This window comes from Marmota monax, unplaced genomic scaffold, assembly GCF_021218885.2.
Source record: "Marmota monax isolate L192 unplaced genomic scaffold, Marmota_monax_Labrador192_F-V1.1 WCK01_AAM20220418_F8-fsc00261, whole genome shotgun sequence".
NCBI classification, from domain to species: Eukaryota; Metazoa; Chordata; class Mammalia; order Rodentia; family Sciuridae; genus Marmota; species Marmota monax.
In genome coordinates this window covers 230,004-255,823 of record NW_026695225.1, presented here as the reverse complement: position 1 = coordinate 255,823, position 25,820 = coordinate 230,004, and the positions used below count along the sequence as shown (strand labels likewise).

The following is a 25,820-nucleotide window of genomic DNA, read 5'->3' as shown; positions in this document are numbered from 1 at the left end:
TCACTTTGGAAAGCAGTATGGAGATTCCTCAGAAAACTTGGAATGGAACCACCATCAAGATGGTTAAAAATCAGCATACTACAGTGACACAGCCACATTAATGTTTATAGCAGCTCAACTCACAATAGCTAAACTATGGAACCAGCCTAGGTGTCCTTCAACAGATGAATAGATAAAGAGAATGTGATATATTTCCCCACAATGGAATACTACTCAGCCACAAATATAAGTGAAATTATGGTATTTGTTGGTAAATGGATGGAAGTGAAGATTATCATGGTAAGTGAAATAATCCAATTCCAAAAAACCAAAGGCTGAATGTTCTCTCTGATATATGGATGCTAGCAAACAATCAAGGGGAGGGGAGGGAACAATAGAAGTACTTTGGATTAGACAAAGGAGAATGAAGCGAAGGAAAGGGGAATGGGAATAGGAAAGACAGTAGAATGAATAGAACATAACTTTCCTATGTGCATATATGATTACATAACCAATGTGATTCTACATCTTTTAAAAATATTTTTAGTTGTAGTTGAACACAATACCTTTATTTATTTATTTATTTTTATGTGGTGCTGAGGATCAAACCCAGCACCTCGCACATGCTAGACAAGTGCTCTACTGCTGAGACATAGCCCCAGCCCTAATTCTACATCTTGTATAATCAGAAGAATGAGAAATTATACTCCATATATATAATATGTCAAATACATTCTACTGTCATGCATAACTAATAAGAACAAATTTTAAAAATGAAAACTTATGTTCACATAAAAAATCTGTTTTATCCAAAAATTAGCAAGTGGGACAGCATCAAATTAAGAAGTATCTGTACAGCAAAGGAAACAACAGAGTGAAGAGAGAGCCTACAGAATGGGAGAAAATATTTTCTGACTGCACTTCCAACAGAGGATTAATTTCCACACTATATGAAGAACTCAGAAAACTTAACAGCAAAAAAGAAAAACCCAATCCATAAGTGAGCAAAAGTATTAAACAGACACTTCTCAAAAGAAGAAATACAAATGACCAACAAATATAAGAAGAAATGTTCAACATCTCTAGCAGTTAAGGAAATGCAAGTCAAAATTACAGTTAGGGCTGGGGATATAGCTCAGTTGGTAGAGTGCTTGCCTTTCATGCACAAAGCCCTGGGTTCAACCCCGAGTACCACCCAAAAAATAAAAATTAAATTAAATTTAAAAACTACAGAGATTTCATCTCACTCCAGTTAGAATGGCAATGCTCAAGAATACAATTAAGAATAAATGCTGGCAAGGGTGTGAAGAAAAATGTATATTCACATATTGTTGGTGAGACTGAAAATTAGTAAAACTTTTGTTGTTGTTGTTGCTGCTGCTATGGTTTGTTTGTTTGGTACCAGGGATTGAACTCAGGAGCACTTTACTGAGCTACATTCCCAGTCCTTTTTTAGTTTTATTTAGATACAGGGTCTCACTTAGTTGCTTAGTGCCTTGCTAAGTTGCTGAGGGTGGCTTTGAACTTTCAATCCTCCTGCTTTGGTCTCCTGACTTGCTGGGATTATAGGTTTGCACCCCCATGCCTGGCCAGTAAAATCATTTTTGAAAGCAGTATGGAGATTCCTCAAAAGATCAGAAATGGAACCAACATATGACCCAGCTATCCCCCTCCTTTGTTATTTATACTAAAGAATTAAAATTAGCATACTGCAGTGACACAACCACATCAATGTTTATAGCATCACAATTCACAATAGCCAAGTAATAGAACCAGCCCATCTGCACATTGACAGATGAATGGAGAAAAAAATGTGGTCTATATACACAATGGAGTTCTACTCAGCCATAAAGAATAAAATTATGGCATTTGCTGGTAAATGGATGAAACTGGAGAACATGCTAAATGAAATAAGACAGACTCAGAAAATTATGGGTTGAATGTACTCTGTCATATGTGGAAGCTAGAACAAAATAAAGAAAAGAAGGAAGGGAGGATCTGATACCATAGGGAGATCAGTAGAGTAGAAGGAGATGAAGAGGGAAAGAGGAATGGAAAAAAGGAGGAAATGCAAAATGAATTTTTTTAAATCATGCTATGTGTATATATAAATATACCACAGGGAATTCCATGTTTATGTATGTCTATAAAGTATCAGTTGAAAATAAATAGATAAATAAGTAGAAGACCAGTGGTGTGGAGGAAGGAGATTAAGGGAAGGATGGTGGGAGGGAACGGGGAAGTACCATGGAGGCTGAATAAACCATATTATATTCCATGCTTTTATATTATGTCAAAATGAAATCTAATGTTAGGTAAAACTGAAGAGAATCAATAAAAATTTATAACAAAAAAAGTTTTATGAAAGTTTGCAGCAGTTATGGCAACATTTATTCATAACCACGAAAATCTGAAGGGAAAAATCTAAACATTCATCATCCAGTGAATACAGACACTGTGACACATCCATACAATGATATATTATTTGGCAATAAAAAGTAAGGAATAAAATAAACTAGATTCAAACAAAGTTCATATGACTCACTGTATGACTTTCTGGAAAAGGCAAAACTATAGGGATATTAAACAGATTAATGGCTGCCAACATTTGGAGTGGATGACAGGGTTAACTACAAAGGGGTAAGATGAGGGATGTTTTAGAGTGATGAAACCTTTCTTTATATTTTTTATTTTTTTTATATTTTGGTACTAGGAATTGAACCCAGTGGTACTCTACCACCAAACTACCTCTCCAGCACTTTTTTTATTTTTAATTTTGAGACAGGCCCTCGCTAAGTTGCTGAGGCTGGCCTCCAACTTGTAATCCTCCTGCCTCAGTCTCCTGAGTTGCTAGGATTACAGGTGGGCACCACCACACCCAGCCCTTTCTGCATCTTGATTGTGGTAGTGGTTACATGATTGCATTCATTTGTCATGACTCAAAGCAATACACACCAAAAGAAATGAATTTTACCATACACAATTTTTAAAAACCCATATCTCTGCATGTCTTTTTGTATTATGTGATAATTCTAAAAATATTGCAGAAATATAATATATAAGCATGTATAAATTTATGAAACTTTAAGAAAAAAGCATTAGTGATGAGCCAGGTAACCAAAAGGGAAGATCTGAGTCCATCTATTAGCAGGAAGAAAAACAAAGGCCTTGTTAAAGAGGTAAAATAGATAATAGAGGAGAGGTACCTGATTGAGCAAGGCTGTAAAAGAAATGGAAGAGGGTCAAGTACAAAAGTGTCTGAGTTCTAAATGTCTTTCAATCATAGATTGTCAAGTCTTCCTGGGTGCCCCGAGTGGGTAATACCCTTTTCCTTCTCTGCTCCCCCACATCACTTTATACATATTCCTCTTATAACTCTAATTCCTATTAACAGAACTGTCACTGGTTTACATATCTTACCATCCCCTCCTCCTACTCCAATAACCCACTAGGTTATAAATCATTTGAAAGCAGAGTTTCAGGAGCATTTCTCATGCAGTGTCTAGCAAAATGCCTGAATATAGTGAAAACAAAAACAAAACCCAAAACCCCACAGTAAGGATGATGAATGAGTAAATAATGCAGGGAACGATAGATGGTTTTTTGACTGTTTCTTGCATGTGATATCCCTTGTATTATAATTCACTGTAATGACTTTTGTACAGTGGTACTTTGTTGCCAAATATATTCAGTTTGCATTCATCTGAGTCTTGAACTGGAAGCAACAAATATCTGAAAAATTGTCAAGGACACCTCTCTCTTACACAAATGTAATAAAACATTCAGGAAAGACCACCTATTTGACTTCCTTTAAAAAAGAATTATAGAAAAAAAATGAAGGCTCTATTCAAAGAAGTGAGGGGAAGGAGTGCATTAAGCTTATTTAAAATCAGTCAAAAATTCTGAGGTACATAGATTTGATGTGCAATCTTGTAATGTTGAATCCTTTCAATGATTTTATCTTTTTCCCTAGAGTTTAGAGGGAAATGAGCCTTATATAGATAAAAGATTATCAGTCTACTGAATATGTCATTGAACTCATCATTTATAGCATTATACTCAGTCACAGAGCATTGTTAAAGCATTTGCTCTTTTTTTGCCACTAACTGGTTTTTAATGTCCATGTCACTGAACTGCCTCTCTAATACTTTCAGTATAGGACTTTTTCCCTTATTGTGATACACTTCTAACATTAAAGACATGGGGATGTTACAAATAAAAATAAAAATACCCAAACAATTAAGATATAATTGATTACTATTTCCTTGAAAACAAAATAAAATTAAACAAAAGACTGTCTTTCAGAACATATCCAGAGGAGAATTTTTCCTTTCTATGAATGAATAAAACATGCTATGGATTGAATTATGCTTTACCCAAATTCATATGTTAAAGCCCTAACCCCCAATGTGATAATATTTGAAGATTGGCCCTTTGGGACCTAATTAGGGTTAGATGAGGTCAAGAGGGTAGGGCACCCATAGGATTAACAGCTTTATAAGAAGAAACCTCAGAAACCAATCTGTGGGGGGGGGTGAGCACACATGTATGTTCTCATGCATGTGATGCATGTGCCATGTATGAGGACACTGTGAGAAGGCAGCTATTTGCAAGCCAGAAAGAGAGGCCTGACTAGAACACAACTATGCCGATACCGTGGTCGGACCTTCCAGCCTCTATAACTGTGCAAAAATTTCTGTTGTTTAAGTCACCCAGTTTATTATATTTTGTTATGATAATCCAAACTAGCACAAAAGCATATCAAGGAATTGGAAGTAAACCCTAAACAATTCAGCCCTTGATCAGTGAAATATTGTGAGAAGAGGACTGGATAGGTCACAGTGGGAGACACTCGGTTAGATATAGCTTGGCCTTGTCACTGACTTCACATATGACCTTGAAGTTGCCCCCTAGCTTGACCACCAATTCTGCATCTATATAAATAAGGGATTGGATGAGCTATTCTCACAGGCACTGCACAGCACCACCCCCATATCCACATTGACCATGACTGTACCTTGCAACTGCAGTCACTATTGATGCTGCAATAATGAGGGGAAAACAGGAAGAAACAGTCACTGAAAGCAGCAACAAGGAGAATAACAAAATATCCTGCAGAAATTGCCACTGTAGCATGATATGTAATGCAAATGCATAAAACAGATGAGCATTTATGAAATCTGCTTCAAAAACAAAGATCAAAATCAGATCTCACAGTACCATTGCCATCTCTTTGTACTAGAGATTACAATGTACAAACAGATGAAAGGAATGCAGACACACAGTAAGGGCACACTGCAGCTACAGAAAGCAGTGATCATTCATCTCCTTCCTACTCTTCACCACAGGGTACAATGATATTTTTCTAAAAGGAAGTCTAAGGAAGAATATAACTGCACAGGGAAAGAGAACGTGAGATACCCAGGGCATATTAGTGCTGTCAGCAAAAAAATCTGTCTTCCACTTTACACCTTTAAATGCTGAGGAAGTGAAAAACAGAATAGTTACTGCAGCAACGTGATTTAGTCCACTTTACAAATACTTTAGAGTAACCGAGGCACAATTACATTTTGATATGACAGCTCAAATTCCACATGCAACTTTTTTTATTTTTTTTTACTTTGGAGGCTTTTAATTTCTACATTGAACACACCAGCTTACTGGAATAACCATAGTAGTAATGCTTACTCTTATACATTTTAGCAGACACATATCCGGCAGGGGTTCCCAGAAGGGCCTATAACATAACAGCACAAGTCATTAAGGCACCTCAATTGGCAGGGGAAAGAAAACCAGAACTAAAGGCAGATATAAGAAATAGAAAACCAGTAACAAGAAGAGTCTCTAGAGTGGATAGGACTTTATAAGAAATTAAGAACAACCTTATTAGACACATTATACAAAACAGCACACAAGGAATTTTCTAATGGGAGTAGATAAATCATGATGCAAACAAATGTTATTCATTTAGCTACATTTTTTTTTTTTGCACTGGGGATTGAACCCAGGGGTACTTTGCTACTGAGTTTCATCCCCAGCCTTTTTTATTTTTTTATTTTGAGACAGGTCTCTTGAACTTGCTGAGGCTGGCCTCAATTTTGCCATTTTCCTGCCTCAGTTCCCGGATTGCTGAGATTACAGACATGTGCCATTATGCCTGACTTCACTTAGCTACTTCTTTGATTTTTTAATTCAAGGCAAATGAAAGTAAATTTTCAAGTTGAATTAGTCTTTCATTTTTACTAAGACAAAATTAATAAAATATATCCCCCTTCCCTACTCCAGAAGTCACTCCAAAAGCAACAAATCATTTTTCCCCATGAAATTTTCCTTCTATTTCTCTGTATTCCAAGTGAGGAATAAAATAATAAATCAGTGAGATGTTGTTTCAGGGAAAAAATAGCCTTAAAAGTTGAATTTTGAAATATCATTGACATTTGAAACACCTAATGAGCCATTTTTTTACAGCAGCTTTGTTTATGAAAATCACTACTCTGGCTATCAAAAACTGACAAGCTCCATTTTTAGTTTATAAATGAAGGCATCTGAGGTTCATAAGCTATTATGAGACGACTAAAGATGCCATTCCATTTATACACTTAAAGACCATCGCTTAAGTTGGCCACAGCATATCAAAATGCTAGACTTTGTACATGAACCCCCTGAACCCACTTAAAATATGATTCTACTCACTTACTGGTTTTCAAGAATGCATCTCTTTTGCAAAGCAAGAAATGTATGTATTGCAAGTTACAACAGATTATTCATGGCTGAAGAAGCTATGGAAGGTCCTTGATATAGATACATATTCAGACTCATATCTTTAATTTTGACAAGACAGAATTATAAGTTGCAAATTTCCTTAAACTTTAGGACATTTTCAAAGTCCTTTGTACACATCAATTAAAGTTTAACACATAAGCAGTTCCCAACAAGCATTTAGAGTTTATCTGAGCCTACTCACATAAAGTAATAAATGTCATCATCACAATTTGCATTCCTTGACCCAGGAAGACTGATGGCAACATTCTATTCCTTGGGACCTGAACACATCTCTGTAAACAGCTTCTAACCAAACTTCTCTTGGGCTTCTTCCTGCAAATGAAAACTTCTTTAATAAACATATGAGCTACAATAACAGAAAGTTAGAAGAATTCAGAAAGTTACATGAAATGGAATTTTCCTCTCCAGACAGACTAACTGAAAACCAATAGCTTACTATGGATTTGGCAGGTCTGTGGAAGGTAATAACCCTGCCACATAAATGACTCACTCCCTTACTCTAATTTTTATATTGGAGGGTGTGTGTTAATTATAAAAGTACACAGCTGGCTGGTTTTTCAAAAAAAGAAAGCAAAATGATTTAACTTATACAAGGAACTCAACCAATTTAATAGAAATTTAAAATTCGCCAATACAAGAGTCAAAATAGCATAAACAGTCTAATCTACATTACATAGTTTGCAATGTTTGGCACATTTATCTCATGCTTCAAATCAATGAGGTTTTTTGTTGTTGTTGTTTGGTGATTTTGGGGGGGTTGTTTTGGTTTTGTTTTGGATACTAGGGATTTGTTTTGGAGACCAGAGGCACTTAACCACTGAGCCACATCCCTAGCCCTTTATATATTTTATTTTGAAACAGGGTCTTGCAGAGTTGCTTAGGGTCTTCTAAGTTGCTGAGACTGGCTTTAAACTAGTGATCCACCTGCCTCAGCCTCCCAAGCTGTTAGAATTACAGACAAGCCCCACTATACCCAGCCAATGATTGAAAAAAAAAAAAATATATATATATATATACACACACACATACTAGGATTGAACCCAAGGGCACTTAACCACTGAGCCACATCCCCAGCCCTTTTTTGTATTTTATTTTGAGACAAGTCTCACTGAGTTGCTTAGGGTCTCACTAAATTGCTGAGGCTGGCTTTGAACTTGTGGTACTCCTGCCTCAGCCTCCCAAGCTGCTGGTATTACAGGTGTAAGCCACTGCACCTGACCAATGAGGTTTTTTGATAACGATATTTTTATAGTTCAGAAGCACATTAAACATACAACCACAGTTGATAACAAAGAATCCTCTAATAAACTTACTGTCCTTTTAAGTTTAACCTACACAATTCTATACTTGCTGATTTGGTATCATAAACACAATTACTAGGCATTAAAAATGTTATATTCAAGTATATTCTAAGTAGAAATATAACACTGAGAACTGGGCAGAGTACACACTCAAGTATTTGTTCTATCAAATATGTACATTTTTACTTACAGAAGAATTCATCTGATTATGTCCAATATCTCATGGAAAGCTTTGATATGATCACAGCCACAAGTCCAATAAGAAAAGAAAAATAACAAAGGAATTTATGATACTAGAACAGTTAAGAAAAGGAGAAGTTAAATTTCAAACCCCTAGTTGAATACTGAAAAGAAAATGTATGTACATAAAAAGAAAGACATTCAAATCATCATTACATCAATCAGTTTTCTAAGGTAAACTTAGATCAAACACTGACTACATCAATATATTAAATGAACTTAAAGTCAAATCACAAAGTGTATTAGAAATAAAGCAACAGAAACAGGACTATTCTCAAGGTTATTTTAGAACTTTTTTAGTCCATTCCCAAAGAAAAACAAGGAGAAGTGAATAAAATCAGTGTCACAAACTTAGTTTTACAACATGGAACTGAGAATTGAAGTTCAGGAGTCGTAGAGTTAACTAACGGCTGACAGACTTGTTAGACAATGTATTAAGTCCATAGTGTTTTATCCTTACTACTCTACAACCTTCGAAGAGAAGACTGTTTCTAAATTTAAAATATCCCCAAATCAAAGCCAGTTCCTTCTGCCATCCCACCCCTAGCCAGTTCCACACATACCAAAAAGTTGCAAAATAATTTATGCAAAATCTGTCACTGTTTTAGTGAGATACCAACCAAATGATTATTGTCTAAAAGGCCTGTTAATATTGTAAATAAGATGGGCGTGGTGGCACACACCTGTAATCTCAGAGGCTCAGGAGGCTGAATCAGGAGGATTGTGAGTTCAAAGCCAGCCTCAACAACTTAGCTAGGCACTAAGAACTCAGCAAGACTCTGTTACAGAATAAAAAAATTAAAAAGGGCTGAGGATGTGTCTCAGTAGTTAAGTGCCCCTCAGTTTAATCCCTGGTACAAAAAAAAATACTGTAAATAAGCTCAGGACAGAAACTAAAGTACATTCATTTTTACATTATAAATATTAATTCTGGGGCTGGAGTTGTGGCTCAGTGGTAGAACACTTGCCTAGCATGTGTGAAGCCCTGGGTTCGATCCTCAGCACCACATAAAGATAAATAAAGAAATGTATTGTGTCCATCTACAATTAAAAAATATTTTTAAAATAAATAAATAAATATTAATACTACTACAATTTAGCCACCATAACCTATCTGGAATCCCTTCACTTTCACAACCTTTTAGGAGAAACCACTTAAATTTTATAAGAGAAGCAATATTGCTGTCTAGAGGTGCCTAGTGTACTTAACTCCACAACAAGGACCAAAACAAAGAAAAAATAACAGCTATTTTACTGGGATGTTTAAGTAAGAGCAATTGAAGTACAGTGAAGATGTGGCAGAGATATTGCAGAGCATGGAGATATATAATGACCTTCTAAAGAATAGGTACAAGTACACAGAATCAACTCCGAATCAAGAGGGACTTCACATGGCAGAGAGAGAGTAAAGAGAATGCTCCCAGCAATATCTGCTCATGCCACAGACAAACACCTGAGGCATTTTCTACTGAAGATTTCTGAGGCCCCTGAAGATTCTAAACTCAGTTTGGTGAGCTGAGGGAATACCACATCACTGAAGCCCTAGAGAAAGAGGGCATGTTGCACCCGCCCCCACATAGGCTCCTGCTACATGGCACCATCTTGAGTCTGCCTGCCTACCGTCATGTGAAGAAGCCAGGAAGCTCCCACAGCAGTTACTCCAACTCAGCCCTGTGAACCAAGCATAAGGCTCCACCCACTTTTCCACAGCCTGGGAGGACCTGGGCAACACACCCTGACAATTATCAGCATGAACACATACACAAATTACAAAACTCAATAGTAAAGTAGATACACAAAAGAGAGAGAATCATCCCGTACCGATACAAAAACAAAACAAAAAAAAACCCAAAGTATAAAGATGAACAAGAAAGAAAGAATATGCAAAACAACCAGAAAAATATTGACAGAATAACAAGAATGTCTCTATTTATCATCAGTAAAGTTGAATGTAAAGATTAAATTCCTCAATTAAAATATATAAATTAGCTTATGGATTTAAAAAAAATTCTTGCTTACAACAAATTCACATCATCAGTAAAGACACATATAGACTGAAGGAGTGAAGATATTAAAAAAAAAAGATACACCATGCAAAGGGAATTCTAAAGCAAGCTGGAATTGTTATACTTACATTAGATAAAATAGACCTTAAATCAAAAAACTAAAAAGGTACAAAAAAAGTTACCCAACACTAGAGCACCCAATTATATAAAGCAAATGTCATGCCTGGTATGATGGCATTACCATGCCTAGTAATCCCAATGACTGGGGAGGCTGAGGCAGGATGATCACAAGTTTGAAGCAAAACCTTGTCTCAAAATAAAAAGTGAAAAACAGAGAGGGTATATTTCAGTGGTAGAGCACCCCTGGGCTCATTTCCCAGTAACTCCAAGAAAAAAAAAAAGCAAACATTATTAGATCCAAAAGGAAAGATTCTGATACAGTAATAGTTGGGAATTTCAACACTCCACTTCCATCAGTGGATAGGTCACTCAGACAAAAACTCAACAAAGGCATAATGATCTCCACTATTATATATAATTATAATACACCAATAAGAACAGCAAATATCAGACTTAAACTATACAACAGAGGAAATGGATCTAACAGACCTTTAGAACATTTTATCCAACAGCTATAGACTACATATTCTTCTCATCAGGACAGGGAACACTGTCCAGGATAAAACACAAAAAGTCTCCAAAAATTGAAATCATAACATGCATCTTACTGACTACAATAAAACAAACAGCAAGAGTTAATTTAGAAATTGTACCAATGCATAGAAATTGAACAACATGCTCTGGAACAACCAATGTGTCAATGAAGAAATAAAAAATTAAAAAATTATTTTCAGCTAGGCACAGTAGTGAATGCCTGTAATCCCAGTGGCTCAGGAGGCTGAGGCAGGAGGATTGCAAGTTAAAACTCAGCCTCAGCAACTTAATGAGGCACTAAGCAGCTCAGCAAGACACTGTCTCTAAATATTTTTTTTTAAAAAAAGGGCTTGGAATATAGCTCAGTGATCAAGAAACTCTGGGTTCAACCCCCAATATCAAAAAAGAAAAAAAAATCATTCTCAAACTATTCCAAAGTATTAAAATGGAAGGAATACTAACAAACTTATTCTTAAGGCCAAAATCAATCACCCTGATACCAAAACCAAATAAGGATACAATAAAAAAGAAAACTACAGACCAATATCTCTGGTGGATATAGATGCAAAAATTCTCAACAAAATACTCTCCAATTGGGGCCTGGGGCTGTAGCCCAGTGGCAGAGTGATTACCTAGTATATGTAAGGCATTTGGGTTTGATCCTTAGCACCACATAAAAATAAGCAAATAATAAGCTAATAAGCATCTACAACTATAAATTTTAAAAAATACTCTCACATTGAATCCACTAGCACATAAAATTCATATTGATGGATCTAATACATTGCATTAGCAAAATGAAAGATAAAAACCATATGATTAATACCATGCTATTTTTGTTACTATTGTTCTGTAGTATAGTTTAAGGTCTGGTATAGTGATGCTACCTGCTTCACTCTTCTTGCTAAAGATTGCTTTAGCTATTCTGGGTCTCTTATTTTTCCAGATGTATTTCATGACTCCTTTTTCTACTTCTATGAGGAATGTCATTGGGATTTTGATTGAAATTGCATTAAATCTGTATAGTGCTTTTGGTAGTATGGTCATTTTGACAATATTAATTCTGCCTATCCAAGAGCAAGGGAGGTCTTTCTATCTTCTAAGGTCTTCTTTAATTTCTTTCTTTAGTGTTCTGTAGTTTTCATTGTAAAGGTCTTTCACCTTTTTCATTAAGTTGATTTCCAAGTATTTTTTTTCCTTGAGGCTATTGTACATGAGGTAGTTTTCCTCATTTCCCTTTCAGAGGATTTGTCACTGATATACAGAAATGCCTTTGATTTATGGGTGTAGATTTTATATCCTGGTACTTTGCTGAATTCATTTATTAGTTCTAGAAGTTTTCTGGTGGAATTTTTTGGGTCTTCTATGTATAGAATCATATTGTCAGCAAATAATGCTAATTTGAGTTCTTCTTTTCCTATCCATTATCTGTTTAATTTCTTTAATCTGTCTAATTGCTCTGGCTAGTGTTTCAAGAACTATGTTGAATATAAGTGGTGAGACTTGTAGACCAATGATACAGAATAGAGGACACAGAGACAAACACACATAATTACAGTTACATTAGACAAAGGTGCCAAAAACATATATTGGAGAAAAGATACCTTCTTTGACAAATGATGCTGGGAAAAATTGGAAATCCCTATGCAACAAAATGAAATTAAACCCCTATCTCTCACCATGCACAAAACTCAACTCAAAGTGGGTCAAGGACCTAAGAATTATACCAGAGACTCTGCGCCTAATAGTAGAAAAAATAAGCTCAAATCTCTATCATGTTGGATTAGGCCCCAACTTCCTTAATAAGACTCCTATAGCATAAGAATTAAAATAAAGAATCAATAAATAGGATGGATTCAAACTAAAAAGCTTCTTCTCAGCAAAAGAAACAATCAGTGGGTGAATAGAGAGCCTACAGAATGGGAGCAAATTATTACCACATGGACATCAAATAGAGCACTGATCTCTAGGATCTATAAGGAACTCAAAAAATCTTAACAAAAACAAAATAACCCAATCAATAAATGGACCAAGGAACTGAATGGACACTTCTCAGAAGAGGATATACAATCAATCAACAAATATATGAAAAAAATGTTCAACATCTCTAGCAATTACAGAAATGCAAATCAAAACCACTCTAAGGTTTCATCTCACTCCAGTCAGAATGGCAGCTATCAAGAATACAAACAACAATAAGTGTTGGTGAGGATGTGGGGGAAAAGGCACACTCATACATTGTTGGTGGGACTGCAAATTGGTGCAGCCAATATGGAAAGTAGTATGGAGACTCCTTGGAAAACTGGGAATGGAACCACCATTTGACCCAGCTATTCCACTCCTCAGTGTATACCCAAAGAACTCAAAAACAGCATACTATAGGGACACAGTCACATCAATGTTTATTGTTTATTTGCAATAGCCTAACTGTGGAACCAACCTAGATGCCCTTCAGTACATGAATGGATAAAGAAAATGTGGTATATATACACAATGGAATATTACTCAGCATTAAAAGAGAATAAATCATGGCATTTGCAGGTAAATGGATGGAGTTGGAGAAGATAATGCTAAGTGAAGTTAGCCAATCCCCAAAAAAACAAACACCAAATGTTTTCTCTGATGTAAGGATACTGATTCATAATGGGGATGGTGGGGAGCATGGGAGGAATAGATGAACTCTAAGGCAAAGGGGAGGGAGGAGAAGGGAGAAGGCATGAGGGTAGGAAAGGCAGTGGAATGAGATAGACATCATTACTCTAAGTACATGTATGAAGACACAAATGGTGTGACTATGTTGTGTACAACCAGAGATATGAAAAATCATGCTATATATGTGTAATATGAATTGAAATGCATTCTGCTGTCATTTGTCACAAATTAGAATAAATTTTTTTTAAAAACCATATGATCAGCTCAATAAACACATTAAAAGTATTAAATGTCAACATCCTTTCATGATAAAAAAAAAACTCAAAAAGATAGGTATACAAGAAATGTACTCCACACAATGAAAACTATATATGACAAACCCACAGGACTTGGGATGTCACACAGTGAGAGTGTCTACTTAATATACTTGGGGCCCTGCACTGCAGAGAAAAAAAGAAAGAAAACCCCACAGCCTACATCATACTGAATGAGTGAAAGTTGAAACTATATCCTGTAAGGTGAGGAATAAGATGATGTATGGGGATTTTCATACATGGTTAGTGGAAAAGTAAATTAGTGCAGCCATTATGGAAAACAGTATGGTGGTTCCTCAGAAAACTAGATAATGAACCACCATATAACCCAGCTATCCCACTCCTGGAGATAGATAGATATAGATATAGATATAGATATAGATATAGATATATATCTCCAAAGGAATCGAAATCAGTGTGTTAAAGACACATTTGCACTTGCATGTTTATTGCAGCATTATTCACAATAGCCACAATATAGAATCAATTGAGGTGTCTATCAACAGATGAATGAATACTGAAGGCATAGCTCAGTGACAGAGTGCTTACCCAGCATATTCAAGGCCATCCCCAGCACTGAGAAGGAGGAGGAGGAGGAGGGGGAGGAGGGTAAGAGGGGGAGGAAGAGAAGGATGGAAAAAGATGAAGGACATGATGAATAAAGAAATTGTGTAATGTATACACAATGGTGTATTATTGAGCAATTAATATGAAATCTGCCATTTGCAGCAATATGGATGGAACTGGAAACATTATATTAAGTGAAATAAATCAGGCACAGAAAGACAAATACTACATATTCTCAGTTACATATGGAAGATAAAAATTTGATCTCATAGAGGTCATGAATCAAAAAGTGGTCACCAGTGCCTGAGAAGGGTTTAGGGATGGGAGGAAAGGAGGGAAAGAAGATGACTATATAATAAAGGGGTGTAGTTTGATAGGAGGAATAATGTTCCTAATATTCTCCAGCACAGTCAGATAACTGGTGCACAACAATTAAATACTTGAAAACAGCCAATAGAGAGGATTTTTGAAAGCTCCCAACACTGAGAAATGAAAATGTATGAAGTGATAGATATGTCAATTATCCGATCTAATCATTACACATTGAGTAATGTAATGAAATGTCGCTGTACCCCAAAATATATATGATTACTGGGTGATAATTAAAAATAAAAATATAGGGGCTGGGGTTGTGGCTCAGCAGTAGAATACTCGCCTAGCATGTGCAAGCCCTGGGTTTAATCCTCAGCACCACATAAAAATAAATAAATAAAATAAAGGCATTGTGTTCAACTACAACTAAAAAAAATACTTAAAAAATAAATAAAAATATATAAAAATACAAGATTATTTTTTATATAAAAAATTTTTATCTGAGGAGACTTCTGAGGGATTTGATAAATTGGGACCTGAGCTACTGCCCAAACAGAAGACTTCTCTAGAAAATTGACCATGAATGCCAGGCACGGTAGTGCATGTATGTAATCCCAGTGGCCTGGGAAGCTGGGGCAGGAGAGTCGCAAGTACAAAGCCAGCCTCAGCAGCTTAGTGAGGCCCTGTCTCAAAATTAAAAAAATTAAAATAAAAAGGGCTAGGGATGTGGCTCAGTGGTTAAGAGGTTAGGGTTTAATCCCAGTACCAAAAGAAAGAAAATTGAATGTGAGGTGGAAGAAGAAGAGGAATATGAGAAGGAGGAGGAATAATAATAGAAGATAAAGAGGAGACTATCCTCACGTAAAAGGCAATGGGAGTGTGAGATGAATCATTGCCTCAGAAGACCATATTTAGTATTATACCTTTCACTTTTATAGCATTCTTCCACCCTTTATTACTGAATATGAGGATAAAAGTGAAGAAAATACTATATATACACATTCATTTCTTTTTTGTGTGTGGTGCTGGGGATTGAACCTAGGGCCTTGTGCATGTGAAGCAAGCACTCTACCAACTGAGCTATATCCCCAGCCCTTCATTTCTTTTTGTCAGCTTCTCTGCTTAGTGTCCTCAGTTACTAACTTAACATCTTACTTCCACTCTGTGTGCTTTCTCATAACTCCAATCATTGAATTATCAGTTGGTCCATCCTTCAGTTCTATGTTGAAACATTCTTCCACAGTCACAGACTTCCAACTCTTGTATGCTCCTGTTGAAGATTTTTGAAGAAAGAGGGCCTTTCACTCTGAGTCCAATAAAATAGAAGTTGCATACAAACAGAAGCCTCATCTATGTTATTAATCACTATATCTCAGAGCTACTCATGGTGCTCAGCATCATAATAGAGACTAAAAAGAATCCCTGTGGAATGTACAGTCCTTCACTGGAAGACATTCTCTCCACAGTTCTATCTTCTACATGACCTGCCTTGATGAAATGGCCATTTGAAAGTTGTTGGTTGAATCTGAATTAACTTTCCTATGTACATAATTAAATACACCACAATGAATCTCCACATCATGTACAACCACAAGACTGAAATCCTAATTAGAATAAGATATACTCCATGTTTGTATGTAAAAGTATAATCTACTGTCCTGTATAACTAAAAAGCACAAATAAAAATTTTATCTAAAAATAGAAAGTTGTTGCCACGCATGTGGCATACAACTGTAATTCCAGCAGCTCGGGAGGCTGAGGCAGGAGGATTGCACGTTGAAAGCCAGCCTCAGAAACTTAGCTAGGCACTAAGCAACTCAGTGAGACCCTGTCTCTAAATAAAATACAAAATAGGGCTAGGGATGTGGCTCAGTAGTCGAGTGTCCCTGAGTTCAATCCCCGGTACAAAAGTTGTTGGTTTGTAATATATAACCCTTTTCCATTTCTCTTGTCCTTTTCCCAGTTTTTCATGAGACTCCATCTTCTTCTATTTCAGCTGATTACTATTTCTCCTTACTCTTACATTTGCTCAGACCTTCTGAACCCATAGACAGATGCTTCCATTATGTTTCTTTTTTTTTTCTCTTGTGTACTATCCACTCGCACAGTCATATTCTGCCCACTCCCCAAAATTCTCTGCACAGATACAGCATTTTCATGACATCTTGGTTTCTCTTCAGACTTTTGGCATAAATATAAATACATGTAAAACACATTTTCTTTTTTATTTTCATTGTGTATAGGGGAAGGTGGAAGAGGGAAAGAATTAAGAAAGCTAGCCATAGTGAAAAATGTTATTCAAGATCATCTGTGTTGACAAAATACCTTAATTTTAAAATAAATATTTACATTTTTCACCCTGCAGCTACTTATACTTTATTTCATGACTTGCTTACCCAAAATACTGAACATTTGTATGAGGCATAGATTCCAAAATATAATCCCATCTAGAATTTCACTTGATTCTATAGTTCTTGATAAAAATATAGAAGTATATATGTAAATATATATACTATATATAAAATTATATAATCAAACCTTGATCTTTCATAGGTCAATACCCTAAAACAGAAAAGCTATTCTGCATGGAGAAAAACTTTCTTCATTTCCCAACTTGTAACATCATGATATCATGAGACCTATTTTGACATTTTTATCATATATATTTACTAATATTCTATCTTATTTCAAGAAGGGACTAGATAGCAAATAATTTTTAGTTTACTGCTATCCATCAGAAATAGCATCTTTTTGCAACTAGCTTTCTGTAACCCAAAATATGTCCCATTTTTTATTTCCTTTTGTCCCTTTTGTCCTGATATATTTCATATTTCATTGTAAAATCATACTTTAAAAGGTAGACACATATACACATAATAAGAGCCACTGTAACTTTGTAAATTTAGAAACATACAACCAAAAATGCTCATCAGAATGAGTATAAACAAACCCTGGTGATCCATGCTAGCAAATACTATATAATCATTAAGAAGAATGAGTGCGGGCTGAGGATGTGGCTCAAGTGGTAGCGCGCTCGCCTGGCATGCGTGCGGCCCGGGTTCGATCCTCAGCACCACATACAAACAAAGATGTTGTGTCTGCTGAAAAACTAAAAAATAAATTAAAAAAAAAAGAAGAATGAGTGCATCTATGTCTAGGATATGTCTATGAAACAGAATTAAGTATAAAAACAAAAGTGAAAAGTACATAGAGCAGAATGCCATTTTTCCCCAAGAAAGTGGTATATCTATCTTATAGATGCAAATATTTTCCTAGAAGGATAAATAAGAAAAAATAATGCTTATAATTTTATAAAGAGAGAATGGGAATTGGAGACTAAAAGAAGGGTGAATTTTTTATTTTTGGAATTGTTATCTTCAATATAATCTATTTTACATTGTTTCTACTTGTTTACAGTATTTTCCAGCCTTACACATTAATCTAAATAAAACATCACAAAATGATGTGCTTGTGAAATGACCTAGAGTTGCAGGGAGGAAGCAGGCAGAAGAGGTAATAAGAAACAGGGGGCTGGGGTTGTGGCTCAGCAGTAGAGCGCTCACCTAGCACATCTGAGGCCCTGGGTTTGATCTTCAGCACCACATAAAAATAAAATAAAGGTATTGTGTCCAACTACAGCTAAAAAAACAAAATATTTTTTTAAAAAAAGAAAAAATTAAAAATTAAAATTAAATAATTAAAATAAATAGCATTGGTGTCACATTTTTCAGGCCCGGGGGGCAGTACCAGGGACTGAACTCAGGGGCACTCAACCACTGAGCCACATCCCCAGCCCTATTTTGTATTTTATTTAGAGACAGGGTCTCACTGAGTTGCTTAGGGCCTCACTAAGTTACTGAGGCTGGCTTTGAACTTGCAATCCCCCTGCCTTAGTCTCAGAAGGGAGAAATTTACTTAAATATTTTCTATATGGTTTCAAGTCTTCACCACATACAAATATACAACTATTATCAATATTATTACTTAAAAGATAACTTGCTTTACTGCAAACCAATAACTCTGTCCCCTGCAAATAGACTTATTATTAGAGTATGTTGTTTGTTTATAGAATCTTGTTCGACTTAAACCATTATTTTTTATCACTCTAAGATTTTGTATGTTTTCTATGTTAAGTATTTGGGAGTGTTGTAGCTACAGTTCATAAATTTTTTTAATATTTATTTTTTAGTTTTAGGTGGACACAATATCTTTATTTTACACTTATGTGGTGCTGAGGTTCGAACCCAGGGCCTAATGCATGTTAGGCGAGTACTGTACCACTGAGCCACAATCCCCAGCCCCAGCGAGAATCAAATAATTTTTTTTAATATTTCAGTTTTTACTACTAAATAAAACATGAGGAAACACAATTACGAATCAAGTTATTTCTGCTGATGTATAATCAAACTCAACTCTTTGCGGGTTGGGGGTATAGTTCAGCAGTAGAGCAGTTGACTAGCATGCAGGAGGTCCTGGGTTTGATCCTCTGGAACTAGGGAAAAAAGGAAATAATCTCAACTAGTCAATGCCTTTCTTATTTTGTACTCTTTTATTAACACATATCAATTATAAAAATTAATCATGTTCTTGTGACATTTCCATACATGCACATATCATTGATCCTGCCTATCCTCCCTGTATCCTCACTTACTGTCCTCTCTTCTCCCTCCCCCGGTCCCTTTCCCAGTCTCTAACAGTCCCTCTCCAACTTTCAGTTCATCTTTTAGAATTTCTACACATGAGAGAAAATGTGATACTTGTCTTTCTGTGTCTGACTTATTTCACTCAACATAATGTCCTCCAGTTCCATCCATTTTCTTACAAATGATAGGATTTCATTCCTCTTCATGGCTTACCCTTGTACATTGCACTTTATTTTCTTTCTGCATTAATCTGTTAACACCTAGTCAAATTTCAAATCTTAGCTACTGTGAACAGTGCCACAAAAAACATGGGCATGCAGGTATCTCTTTGATATGCTGACTTCATTTCCTTCAGGTACATACCCAGGAGTGGGATAGTTGGATCATAGAGTAGTTCAATTTCTTGTTTTTTGAGAAAACTCCATATTACTTCCATAGTGACTGTACTAATACACATTTCCATCAACAGTATATAAGTTCCCTTTTTCCACATCCTCCCAAGCATTTGTTATTTTTTTTAATAATAGCCATTCTAACTGGGATGAAGTTGAATCTCAGTGTAGTTTTGATGTGTAATTCCTTGATGGCTGAGGATGTTGATCATTTTTTCTTATAATTATTGGCCATTTGTACTTCTTTTGAGAAGTATTTATTCAGGTCATTTGCCCATTTTTTTTTGACAGGACTACTTTTGTTTTGTTGTTGTTGTTGTTACATTTTTTTTGAGTTATTTAAATATCCTGGATGTGAATCTTCTGTCACATGAATATCTAGCAAGGAATTTCTCCCATTCTGTAGGCTGTCTCTTCACTCTGTCAATTGTTTCCTTAGCAGTACAGAAGCTTTTTAATTTAACATATCCCATTTATCAATTCTTCATTTTATTTCCTGAGCTGTTCAAGTCCTAACTAGGAAATCACTGCCCCTGCCAGTATCTTGAATTGTTTCTTCCATTTTCTCCTAGTACTTTCAAAGTTTCAGGTCTTACATTAAGGTCTCGGATCCATATTGAGTTGATTTTCGTACAGGCTAAGTAACAGGAATCTATTTTCAATCTTCTAAATGTGGATATCCAAGTTTCCCAGAATCATTTGTTGAAGAGGCTTGCTTTTTCCAATGTGTGTTTTTGGGATCCTTATTGAGAATCATTTGGCTAAAGATGCATGCATTTATTTCTGGGTCCTCTATTCTGTTCCATTAGTACATGTATCTATTTTTATGCCAACATCATGCTGTTTTGTTATTATAGCTCTGTAATATGTTTTTGAAATCAAGTATTGTGAACCTCCAGCATGTTGTTTTTTTTTAAGTATTGCTTTAGCTATTTGAGGTCTTTTGTTGTTCCCTATAAATTTTAGGGTTTTTTTTCTAGTTCTGTGAAGATCTTCAGTAGCTTTCTTTGAGAGTGTCTCCAATAAATAAAAATCTTTAATGCTAATCCTTGGTAAACATTTAAACGATTTATATAGTGTTACATCCCCTCAAACCAATGACTTGCTTTTAACAACAAAAAAAATTGGCTGATATTGACTTATTATTTGAAATTACTTATTATTTGAAATTACTTATTATTTAAAATATTTAGATATTTTTTTTCTGAAAGTTGGAGACACAAATAAGTCAACATGCATTGCTTTTTTAAAAAATAAAACCACAATACTTCTTAATTAAAATGGATTTTAATTCAACAATGAATTTTGGTTAAAACCTGATGACCACATGATCATGGTTATCATTACCAATGATGAGAGAGATTGACATCATGTGTCCCTTGATATGAGCTATCACTTCTGTGATATTCCTGCAAAGAAAGCATGGCCTGAATCTGGCCATGAAGAAACATTGGGCATACCGAAGTTGACAGTCATCCTACAGAACATAAGCTCTGTACCCTCTAAAATATGCAAGGATATGAAAGACTAATAAAATTGTCCCAACTGGAGAAGACCAAAAATTAAATGCAACATATAATCTTGGATAAGGTTGTGAACCAGAAAGGGAAAAGTGACAATATTGGCTGACTAGTGATATTTGAATGGACACATGTGGCTAGGATGGTAATGTACCTAGATTGATTCTTGATTAGGAGGGTTGTACACTAGTTATTCAGGATAGTGACTTTGTTTGGGGTAAAAAAAAAAAAACTCTGGAGTGTTTAGGGGTGACTGGACAATATCTAGTTCTCAAAAGACTCAGAGAAAGACTAATGATAATGGACACACACAGAGAAGAGTGAATTATGGAGCAAATGAGGTAAAATGCTAACAATTGGGGCATCTAGGAGTTGTTTGTACTGACCTAGCCATTCTTTTGTAAGTCTAAAACGATTTCAAAATGAATTATTTTTTAAAACCTATTAAAATTCATAATTTATACAACTGATAAATTATCACTTCATGATATGATTTATCTTAATCTTCCACTAAAATATTGTTCCAATAGTAGAATTTGACTTGGTTTATCAAAATTCGAATTGCATGCATCTCTTCCCCAGCCCAGCCATTGCCTTAAGTGAGGTAGCTCATATCAAGTCTTTTAAGGAAAAAAAGATACTTTCAGTATGCCCTATTAAGTTTGGATTTTTAAAAACAGAGAGCCTAGACAATCTGTGTTGTTAAACCAAGTCATTTTTGCACCAAATATTGCCATCTGCTGGAAACAAGCCATAACACATATTGCTCATCCCTAAGAAAACAGGAAATTATTTAAAAATCCTAAAGCACGTTTGAGAACAAAATGACAAATGCAAGATAACTGAGTGATGGAATCTATGTTTTAATATGTTCAAAATTAATAAATTATTCCTGATCTTTACATCTCAGAGTTTAAAATCTTTTATAAGAGCAATTTTCATACAATCATGAAGTAAACAGGTCTCTAATGTTGGTAACAATGGAGACACAGCAGCAAAGGTAGAAACAAAGACAAAACTTTTTGATCCATGACACAGTACCCCATGATGGGTTTCATTCAATGAACATTTATGCAGGGACTCAAAGAATAAAGCTGGTATGCGACTTGATCTTCTAGTCCAGTTGTTCTCAAGAGGGAGAGCAGCACCCCCTAGGGGGAATGAGAAGAAAGTGCATCCATGCTACTGGTATTTAGGGGCAGAGTAGACCTCAAGACGACTTATGGTACCCAGGAAGACCCACGCAATGGAGAATAGAGAATTGTACAATGTCCCATACCTCTTTCAAATACTCCACCCAACATTTATGCAGGTGAAAATTACTTATGATGACCACCCCTAGATTCTCACTTCATTTTATAAAGCATTTTTATGTGGTTTTAATGTACATTCATATTTTCCCCCAGGAAGGAACTATCATGTAAATTGAGAGAAAACAGTGCTACATTTGTATTGAAACTTCATCAACATTGATTAACATTTCAGGAAATTATTGAGAAAATGCAGTATTTGATCCACCATTGTATAATAATATGCTTATCTGTTGTTATATTTACAATAATTATATACACAGATGGAAGCATGTAAGAAATACATACTTAAGTGCATATTATTTTGCTAAAAGTTTTATTTCTACTTTGTATTCTAGTTAAGGTTTTATATTGATATTTTTTGAAACTGTGTATATACAGGTTTCATTATCTATTATCTATTAGTATCATTTTAGAATCGCAGAAGGAGAATAGTAAAACATTTTCTATTAAAAGGGACATCAATATGATAGATTTGAGAACTATTAATCCAGTTTAACTCCTTCATTTTATTATGGTGAAACTGAGGTCCAGAGGGTAAAATGAACATGCTCGGGGTCATAGTATAAGTTTGAGGTGAGTCAGCTGCCAAATTTTCTGATTCCCAATTCAGTTATTGGCCCATGATGTCTGAGAATTATAAGCATTTTTCTAGTAAAAACAATGCTATAGGGATGGGAGTGTAGCTCAGTGGTAAAGAATTTGCCTAACATGCACAAAGCCCTGGGTTTAATCCCCAACACCACACACACACAAACAAATTTAAAAAAAAAAAAAACCCACAATGTTTTAAATATAGGTAGGGTCCCAGGCCAGCTCACAAATATAGCTTATATAACTCAAATGTGTAGATAAAATTAATGTCATTAGCCAGGCATAGTGGTGCACACCTGTAATCCCAGTGGCTTAGAAGGTTGAGACAGGAGGATAGCGAGTTCAAAGCCAGCCTCTGCAACTTAGTAAGGCCCTAAGCAACTCAGTGGGGCCCTAGACAACTCAGCAAGACCCTGTCTCAAAACAAAAATTATAAAAAGGACTAGAGATGTTACTCAGTGGTTAAGCACCCCTAGGTTCAATCCCTGGTACCAAAAAAAAGTCATTAAAATGAAACTCAAAGCCTTTGGTTGGTGGTATAAAAATAGTAAGTTTTTTAAATAAGAGTATTATGAATAAAAGTATCTTGAACTGGCATTCAATAATTCATAATAAGCACTCAATATTCATAACTCATAATAACTACTCAGTAAATTCATAAGATACTCAATTCATAATAGAAACTTGATAAATATTTGTCATAAAATGAATAAGCAAAAAATCTTCATTCAAATGTAAATCTCCATGACTCATCCCTCCTTCTAAATGAGTATTATAAATTCCACATTTTACACCCATGTGAGAACATGCATCATTTTCTGAAAACATTAAAATGCATTCTCAATATGCTTAATTAAAAGGGAAAATAAAGCTTTTAAAACTAAAAAAGTATTATATTACCTCTAAAATCCTCTGTGGCCATTATGTACCTGATCAGGGGCTCAGGCTCACAGTCTCAGCCAATTATCACAGGCTCTGAGTCCAAACAGCAATTTGCAAGTGGCTGCACTAAGGTGGTAGGGGAGGCAGGCACAGAGAACGGAAGCTATGATACAAGTGGCTGAGGACTTGAAGTTGATGTATGGCACTGACATCTGCAAGTGGTTCAATGTATGCATAGAATTTAGCTTCCAGTCCATGACCCCACATCATCCTTGTGTCAGGATTACACCTGTTCCCTTCCCCAACTCCTGAATATCTTTGTGCACCAAGAGGCATGTGGAGAGTTTCCATAGTCTAAAGGAGGATGAGACAGTGTGTTCACCCAAAGACCTAGAATCAATTCATGTCCCAGGATCTGGCACTGCATATGTGGAGGTCTAGATCTGTGTCAATATGGCAGCCATTACTCACACATGACTATTCAGTACTTGAAATCTGATTGGTTCTGTGAGATGAACTCTAAATGTAAAATACACACCAAGATTTCTTGTATGGGAACAATATATTTCTGTATCTAAAAGAGTAGGATATAAGCCAGGCATGGGGGCCATCCTTGTAATCCCAGTGACTCAGGAAGCTGATGCAGGAGGATCACAAGTTCAAAGCCAGCCTCAGCAACTTTGTGAGGCCCTAAGCAACTCAGTGAGACCCTGTCTCTAAATAAAATACAAAATAGCTCTGAGAATGTGGCTCAGTGGTTAAGTACCCTTGAGTTCAATCCCCAGTACCCCCCCCAAAAAAAGAGTAGGATATATACACTATACTTTCAATTAATAAATTTATTTCTCACAGGGGTATGGGTTAGCAGTTCTGAAACTACACACATGCTAGGGTTGAACAAATAAGTCAATATTTCATATTTGATGATCCAGTTTTCTCACTTTCAGAGAAAGATGTTACAACTAAGTAAGGGGAAATGGCTAGAATGAATGCTGCAGTGCTACAGCAAGAAATATCAGTATTAACTCATGTTTATTTACTTATTCACTTTCTTATTTTTGCTTTTTTTTTTCATTAGCAATTAGCAAGGAATCTGTGTGATTTTACCTCTGTGAGAATAAACAATTTCCCCAACACTCATTCACCTACATTTTTAACACCCATTGATCCTATTAGCATAAATGGAACATACAATCAGAGGTTGAAAAACTAGTGCCTTTCAAATTCTATCACCGTCATTGAAACAATTCAGTAAATGATGATTAGGTATCTAGCTCATTGATGAAATCCTTCATAATACATAAGTCCACTGAAAATTTGAGCTGTTATGGATTCAAAAGGATTTTGTGAGCTACTCTAAGATACAAAAACCGTGTGTACACAGGACAGCCAATGTGGGATCTACATTAGAACACAGATGATACTTCATCATCAAATACATTTGTAAAATGGTGATTCAGACCCAGTTTCTTTCTTAGGACACTTAAACATTTTGTTAATGTGGTTTGTGAAGCTGAGAAAGAGGGCAGTAGAAAGTAGCATTTTCCAAATTTATTTTCTAGTGTACTAGTAAATACACTTTGAGGAATATCAATGTGCTCCATTATCACTGGGTCCAAGAAGCATTTTTCAACCAAGAGAATAAAATTTAAAAAGAATACCACCAGAGAT

At 35.5% G+C, this 25,820-nt stretch overlaps 1 long non-coding RNA gene across 9 annotated transcripts in view; it reads right to left on the bottom strand.

Annotated features, from left to right (window-relative positions):
* The window catches only part of LOC124086854 (uncharacterized), a 118,861-nt gene that overhangs the window by 44,880 nt on the left and 48,161 nt on the right, over window positions 1–25,820 (bottom strand). For 4 of the 9 annotated variants that reach the window (XR_009225936.1, XR_009225935.1, XR_009225943.1 and 1 more), the window contains exon 3: window positions 6,944–7,074. The exons of 1 other annotated variant lie outside the window; for it this stretch is intronic. This is a non-coding gene — a long non-coding RNA (uncharacterized LOC124086854). Of the gene's footprint in view, window positions 1–6,943; window positions 7,075–8,253; window positions 8,294–15,963; window positions 16,079–19,221; window positions 19,301–25,820 lie in introns of all 9 variants that reach the window. 4 more of the 9 variants (XR_009225939.1, XR_009225938.1, XR_009225940.1 and 1 more) reach the window with 4 other exon arrangements.